We start from the raw sequence: 8,202 nt of genomic DNA on the forward strand, positions 1-8,202 counted from the left end.
ACACTTGAATGGTTCCATCTGAAGGAAGGATACATCCACCATTTTGTTTATTGAAAATTAAACAATATGATGAGATGAAAGCCTGGGAAGGTTTTTCTGTTGCCAACATTGCTTTGCAATCTATACATTTAACCTGGTGAAGCAATTTCCGTATTACCCAACCTGAAATAAAGCCGGGAACATCATTATTTTAGTGTTGAACACATACAGGAAGGGGTCTTGATTTTTAGTCCCATAATATTATAATAGTGACCATTAAAACCCTTTTGTCATTGTGATTTACATGTGAAATGAATAAATATTAATTGTATAAAATCTATCCCAAAGGTTAACCAAAAACAGTTAAAACTGTTCACCTGCTATATAAACTACAACATTTTCTACAAGGGGCTCCATCCTTATTGTATCATATGTATGATTTATGGCAGCCAAGTTGCCAGCAGATAGACTTAATCCATCATTGCCCTCATTGTATTCTGTGACAGGTGGCACATAACCATCTAAAGCACATCGAAGCAGTCTTGTCTCTTCATCTTCAAGAACCAAACAGTTCCCATGCTTAGACATCTGAATGAAAGATGAAAATATTATTATTTTAAGACAGAAGCTGTCTCAAAAACAAAACATAGCCATTGATAGCAGCTTATCTGAATGGAAAACTTGGATGTTGACCAAATTTGATAACGATTCCTTTTGCCTTCAAGAAATCTGATCTCTATTGTGTTTACAAGCTTCTTCCATGTTTGAGGGTGGGGGCTGAATGCTCTAACAGCCCTTTAGATGAGGTTTGTTATTGAGTCAAGTGGCGTGGTTTCAATCCCAACCATGTGGGTTTTTCTCCGGGTTCTTCAGTTTTCTTCTACTGCTAAAGACCGCTATGGGCTAGCAAATTATTGAAATAAAGTTGCATGGTACATGTTAGTTCTGAAATGAACTAGTTTGTGTTCAGTGGACTGTAAACTCTCCCCCTCTCTCATGTTTAATTCTGTAATATTAACTTACTGTTAGGGCTCCACAATGGGAAATAATCTTTTTTAAATGATGCAGTAAACCCGTTAGCTGTAGGATTATTATTCAATATTGCTGTAATAATAAAACAACAAAATTAGTGAAAAATAATTAAATCTTTGTAATAACGAAAGACTGACAGCCGAATTAGTTATGTAATGTTCATGGAATAGATAATAGTATCTTACCAGTACGGCGTACAGCATTAAAGAACAGCTCCAAGTGATCTTGAGAACACTTGTATGTTAACAAGTACTGTTGTTCATCCAGAATTTGGTTAGCAACTCCAAGAACAGAATCAATGAGGATTATAAACCTCCTTACACACATTCCTCTAAAATTAGTTTAAAAATTAACATTTATCATTTTTGTAAGCTCAATATTACTTATTAAATTAGTTATTTTTCTGAAAGAGATAAGTCATATATACCAAAATTATAAACCCCTTCACACACAATCCTATAAATATATTTTGAAAATTAACTATCAGTCTTATTAGCTCTGCATTACTAATCAAATGAACTATTTTTCTGAAAGAGATTTGTCATATACAATGTACCAATACCCTATTTTTAAACGCATAATATTACAATGTTCAAAATACTTGAGACATAAACTGAAAATATAGCAAACTAAAAAAGGGCAGAGAAAAACCTTTGACAATTTAATATAAAACAGCTATGCTCGGTTAAATATCATAATATTAAACAATTACTGAATAACAGCGGATAAAAATATAGTATTTACCAAAATGACCTCATTTACAGTGACAGTGAAAATGTTAAATTGATTTGAACTGATTTAAAGATGCATTAGGCATCAAATGAAAATCGAATAATCTGTCAGTCATGCACACTTTCCCAACAAAATTGAACAGATGGGAACAATCCGACAAGTAGTTCCTGAGATATAAGCAAAGTGGAAAAAGAATAATAATAATATCAACAAAAATAATAGTGTTTCACACTGAAACTGTGTGAAACCCTAACACTCGTTCTAACACAAAACAAAAACAATATAAATAATAAGGGAAAAACTAAAGATGTGTTATGTAAGAGCTAAATCTGACTATTGCAGGTCTTTTTTTCTGGCTTCAAATGTTATATAAATTATTATTTAGACATTTATTCACATGACAGACCCATAATCAACTCTCTAGACCAAGTTAGATTACACAATGTTCGCCATATCCTCGTTAAACACTAATATGGATGCCCCTCACAAGACTGCTGAGTAAAGGACTGAAAATCCAGACTTTGTTTATTATCGTGGCATTGGTACTTGACAATCGAGACTATTTAGGATATTTCTTGCCAAAACTTCAAACATTAATAACTTCGCTCTGAATAAAGTAATTTGACTGAAATTTTCAATATAATCATTTTTCTTTATCTATTTTTAAACTATCATAGCAAGAACGGCCAGCTATTTATCTAAATCTTACATAGTGCATCTTTAACACAGAACGTAGCTATATCAACATGTAACTGTCCCGATAAATACCTCTTTGTTCATACAAGAAATGGGCCATTGTTAAGTAACCTCAAACTGAGTAAATATGCACTGGTCTCCTCTAAAAACTTAGTTTTGCCTTGCAAATTATGTTTGTTTATTGGACTTTTGTAGCCCTTTGCTATAGGAGATCTGCTATTCATTATATCGAAGAGATGGTCCACACGCTATATAAAAGTACATGAACATTAATTTTAATTTTACTATGACATAAGAGATATTGCTATAATACATGTTATATATAATATTAACAATTTTACTACAAGCTGATCTTGATTTAAAGCAGTGTTGAAATAGATGATTTCTTACCTCAAGGAATTTTGCAGTGGCTTCACATTCTGCAAATTGTTTATCACCAATGTCTTTCATTGTTCTCAATGCCTTCGCTACTGATGAGGAGATAACTTGAACAGCCAGACTGACCTTCATCTTCTGTTGAGCAAATTGTATATGTTTCATTGGTAGTTTGTTAGCTAGCTTCAGACCAGATTCATTTTGAACATCGTTAAGTTCTTTTATAAATTTCCAAACGACCTGTACATCATCACTAGTAAATCCACCATAGGCTTGAAGAGTGTTTCGAAATAATTTGATCATATGACAAGCGCCAGGAAATATATAGGTAGTGTGGCTTTGACCTAATGATGGTATGGAAGTCTTAATCTCATCAGTAAAAGTGGAAAAATCAAGCTTGGCTCCAAGCAATCTACACATAACCATATTAGTGGCATGTCCATCCATAGTTATAACATATACATTAAACCCTAGCTCAAACAGTTTTTCAAGACAATTAGTGACCAGTTGTTTTTGTGTTTCTGCAGATAAACCGCCTGTAAAAAAGTATCCAACAGGAGCTTTCCAATGCCCACCAAGGCCCACAACCATAAATACCTATACTTCTTTGGCTTCAACCTCTTCATCTTCTCCATAACCTAAATCAACATAACCCGTGAAATGGCCATTGTGTTGGTTGTAATCCCCTTGTTTTCTGATGGACATAGCATCTAACATGAGACAGCAACTGAAAAGAAAAATATTTTGTTATTGAGCATATTTTATTGGCACTTGCTTTTGATCTATGTATGCACCTTTTCACGTCCCTTTTTATACACCCACATTATGGACGCTCTAGAGGCTAAAGTTAATATCCAATTGACTTTAAATTTATATACAGTGTTTAAGGTCATGAGACGAAGAAGCCTATTGATTTTCAGCGATTTCCGATAATTACTGCCAGAGTTATGGCCCTTGATCACTGTGAAAAATCTTGTGGACGCTCTAGAGGCTAAAGTTAATATCCGATTGACTTTAAATTTATACACAGTGTTTAAGGTCATGGGACGAAGAAATCTGTTCATTTTCAGCGATTTTCGATAATTACTGCCAGAGTTATGGCCCTTAATCACTTCAACAAATCTTGTGGTCGCTCTAGAGCCCAAAGTTAATATCCGATTGACTTTAAGTCTATACATAGTGCTTAAAGTCATGAGACGAAGAATCCTATTGATTTTCAGCAATTTACGATAATTACTGCCAGAGTTATGGCCCTTGATCACTTTGAAAAATCTTGTGGACGCTCTAGAGGCTAAAGTTAATATCCGATTGGCTTTAAATTTATACACAGTGTGTAAGGTCATGAGACGAAGAAGTTTATTCATTTTCAGCGATTTTCGGTAATTACTGCCAGAGTTATGGCACTTGATCACTTCAAAAAATCTTGTGAACGCTCTAGAGGCTAAAGTTAATATCCGATTGACTTCAGATTGATACAGAGAGTTTAAGATCTTGATACGAACAAGTAAATTTTTATGACTTGAACAGCTAAATCCATAATTTTAAAAGTTTTGTATACTAAGCGTTAGCATAGGGCAGAACCGAACAAATTCTAATGGTTTTCTGATAACTTCGTGAATTGTTACTCTTAATCAGAATTTAGTGTATTATAAATGTTTCATTACCGAAAAAAGTAAAAATATGCGGCAACACTTGTTGACTGCCCGGACGATTTAGCTGCTGTGGGCGTATGCTTCGTTGTCTGGCAACCCATCTTTATTAGACTTCATCAAATGAAATGACCTGTAGTCAATAAAATATTTATACTTTATTTAAAAAAAAGTAACCGCAATATTAACTAACCTTGATATCTTGTTATAGATTTTATGAAAGATAGTTACTTGGTACATCTTGCGCTTTTCGGCAAGAACTGTGATCATTGCGTCATTTAATCCTGGACTGCAGCCGATACTTTCCATCCACCTGAAATAATGATTTATTTGTTTACAGTTCCTTACATATCTTGTTTGTATACTGCGATTAGGGAGCAACTATCAATTTGCCTGTCACCGAAAGTCGCTATTGGAACGAAAATTCCTTGCCTAAAATCTGATATGAATTCTTTGTTATGGTAAAGAAAATCTTTCTGCTCGACGCATCAATGTATAGCATGAAGTAGGCTGATAATCGCATCGATGAATGATAATAGCACCAATTAGCACTGGGCATTATGAAGAACTTCTTGATCAGTGATTTTACCCAATGATTTATTATATGAATATTTTCCATTTTAATGATAAAACTGAAATTTGACATACTTTCTTAAAGTCCTTGGATTGGGAAGAGGAAATCCAGCAGTTCTCAGATAATCATAGGCTTTTGGTGACATAAGGTGAAGGGATATCGCAAAATCTCGCTGAGAAGTGTTGTATTCTTTGGTATCTTTTATCTTTCTTAAACAACTCCCATGAGAGATTGAACTTTATTACAGGCGAAGCAAAAAGTTTGCTGTAGCCAAAACATGTATACAAATATAAATAATATACATTGATAATTAATAAAAGTATGAATAATAATAGAGTGTAAATACCCCCATCTCCCTTAGTGCAAATTCACATCACTACCCTAAATACTTCGAAAATTTATGTACACCTATATACATATACATATCAGAAGGAGAGAGCAAAGAATATATACTAATTTGATACCGCCCCCACCCCATCCCCCCTTCCCACCAAATAATAATTTAAATAAAATAGATAATTTAATAAATCGGAACAATTACTATTTGATACTCCCACCGCACCCCAATCCCACTAATTCAAAAAAAAAATATAAAATAATGATAATAAAAAAAAGAAAAAGAAAATCAAACTAGACCCTTATACATGTAACTATATTACACACGCGAGAACTATTGCATCACCACCAAGTAAAAACGAATTATACCCACCCCGTCGCCGCGCACTCAAGCATAGAATAAGGATATTTAATTATGGTCGATTGATAGATAAAAGTATTACGATTCTAACAGTTGATTTCTAATTTTCATTGAATATTATAAATATTTTCCAAGATAAGCCAGTGTCTTTTTATTATTATTTCCTTGATTCATCAGGTTTATGGCATGTCTATAAATAAATTAAAAGACATTATAGTTACATGTAGGATACCTGCATAAAGCTCGTGGGGAATAATATGTATATACATGTGTAAGCTTATATATAGAAAACAATGAAACTTGATAGAAAGGGTTATGCTGAAGGAAATTTTATTCATTATCACAATAAAAGGAAGACGTATATCTCTTACCCCCAAAGGAGTCTAATTTTGTTTTGAGTTCAATGTTGATATGGTTTTCTGCATACAGCTTATCTGTTTGTTTCTTACAAGATGTTTTAAATTTTTTCGTCATGTCATCTAACTTTTCTTCTGTGTCATACAGTTTATGTTTCCACTTCATTGGAGATGCTGAATAATTGTGATCCTATGAAACAAAAACAAAATAACTTACTTTTATGAAATTGAGGTAATCGAATGAAGTATAGACTACTGCATGGACAACTCACAGGTAGTTTGTAAAGCTTGTAAACTAGTTTAGTCCCTCTGGATTTTTCTGATGTGGGTTCCCTTTGTCAGTTATGGACGGAGGGCCTGGCCAGGAACAGCATCTAGTCGGTCAGATGGGATAAAAAAAACCGAGATCTCGTGCACACATTGGCATGCACGTTAAAGAGACCCTGACAGTTGGCATTCGAAATAAGAGTAGGTAGTTGCGCTGCTGTCCGGGCAAAATTTCCCTCATGAGACGAAGAAGCCTATTGATTTTCAGCGATTTCCGATAATTACTGCCAGAGTTATGGCCCTTGATCACTTTGAAAAATCTTGTGGATGCTCTTGAGGCTCAAGTTAATATCCGATTGAGTTTAAATTTATACACAGTGTTTGAGGTCATGAGACGAAGATTCCTATTGATTTTCAACGATTTCCGATAATTACTGCCAAAGTTATGGCCCTTAAGTTATCATCCGATTGACTTCAGATTGATACACAGAGTTTAAGATCTTGAGACGAACAAGTATATTGATTTTCAATGAATTTTTATGACTTGAAAAGTCAAATCTATGATATTAAAAGCTTTGCATACAAAACGTTAGCATGGGGCAGAAATTTATAAAAACCAAACAAATTCGAATGGGTTTTTCATGTGCATCTCGTGCAATTTTTTTGTGCACACGGGCCGAGATTTTTTGCGTTTGGGAGCATTGTGTGAAACAGTAGTTCATAGTATTGCATAATATTATACATACAAAACCACCTAGTAATAAAATATTTGGGGAAAAAAGTGATGCGTTTTCAATGGCGCTCAGTTATTTTTCTTCTTTATTTTTCTTCCTATTTGGTGCTAAATCATATAATATTTACTATCAAACATATTCGTATCGAAAAAATAGAATATACCTTCTGATGTATCTAATAAAAGAGAAAGGTAAGACACTTTTCTGCTGACAATTTTTTCTCCGTGAGGCACCCCTTTCGCTATTTAATTCAAAATCGTGAATAAAATTGCTTGCCTTACAAATCAACCACTGGGTTCCTTTCGATATATATTCCTTTCGATAAAAACACATATTTCAATTTTTACTAATCCACCCTGAACTGAGTATTTAGCGATTGAATTTTGGGCCTAGCCTCGATCATCATCGGTACGATAAAAACACATAGTCTCGATTATCCATTTTTTGATTTAATCAGAAGCAGCAGATCGGATTATAATCCAGTAAATATCACAGGCTAGCGATGCCATCGAGCATATTTTATTATCTGAATAAAGAAAGACCTGCAATTGGCAGATTTAGCTCTTGCATAATGTATGTTTAATATGGATGAATTGAATTTTCATATACTGATATTTAATAATGTTCATATTCATAATTAATATTGAAGATTAGAGTTGTGGGACCAACAATGCCAAAAACACCGAAAAGTCACTAAAATAAGTTTTATTTCAGAAAGAAAGACATATAATACGCTTGCTGTGGTCCACCCAATTCAATAAAAATCAATCTAGTGTTATTACCAGAAAATTAAGTTACCGGTGGTTTCCTTGGATCCAATTTCTTTGTTGTAACGCTTTTCTGTGGACCCAGAATTTTTGTAAACATCTGAAATATTCATAAAATCATAATAGAAACGTTCACACAAACAAAACAAAAGGTTCAGATATAATTATATTTTTTCCATGCTTGTTGATTATTCATATTGGGAACCAGATTATTTCCTATTTTAAAAGTAAAAGGATTTGACTGGTCAACGTCAGTCATAACAATTTTAATTTTTATGGAGCTGCTCAGTTAAAACTTTGACCATACAACCTTATTCGGTATATTGTTAAGAGAGAAACGTCAT

General features: G+C 33.6%; 1 long non-coding RNA gene across 1 annotated transcript; it reads right to left on the reverse strand.

The window, feature by feature from the left end:
• Nucleotides 1-5,010: 5,010 nt before the first annotated feature.
• LOC130012456 (uncharacterized) lies at nucleotides 5,011-7,915 on the reverse strand. The gene is made up of 3 exons (XR_008787891.1): nucleotides 7,874-7,915; nucleotides 6,106-6,280; nucleotides 5,011-5,301 (listed from the first exon to the last, which is right to left on the reverse strand). It is a non-coding gene; the product is annotated as an uncharacterized LOC130012456 (long non-coding RNA).
• Between the last annotated feature and the right edge of the window lie 287 nt (nucleotides 7,916-8,202).

The sequence above is a fragment of the Patella vulgata genome, chromosome 4 (genome assembly GCF_932274485.2).
Source record: "Patella vulgata chromosome 4, xgPatVulg1.2, whole genome shotgun sequence".
Lineage (NCBI taxonomy): Eukaryota > Metazoa > Mollusca > Gastropoda > Patellidae > Patella > Patella vulgata.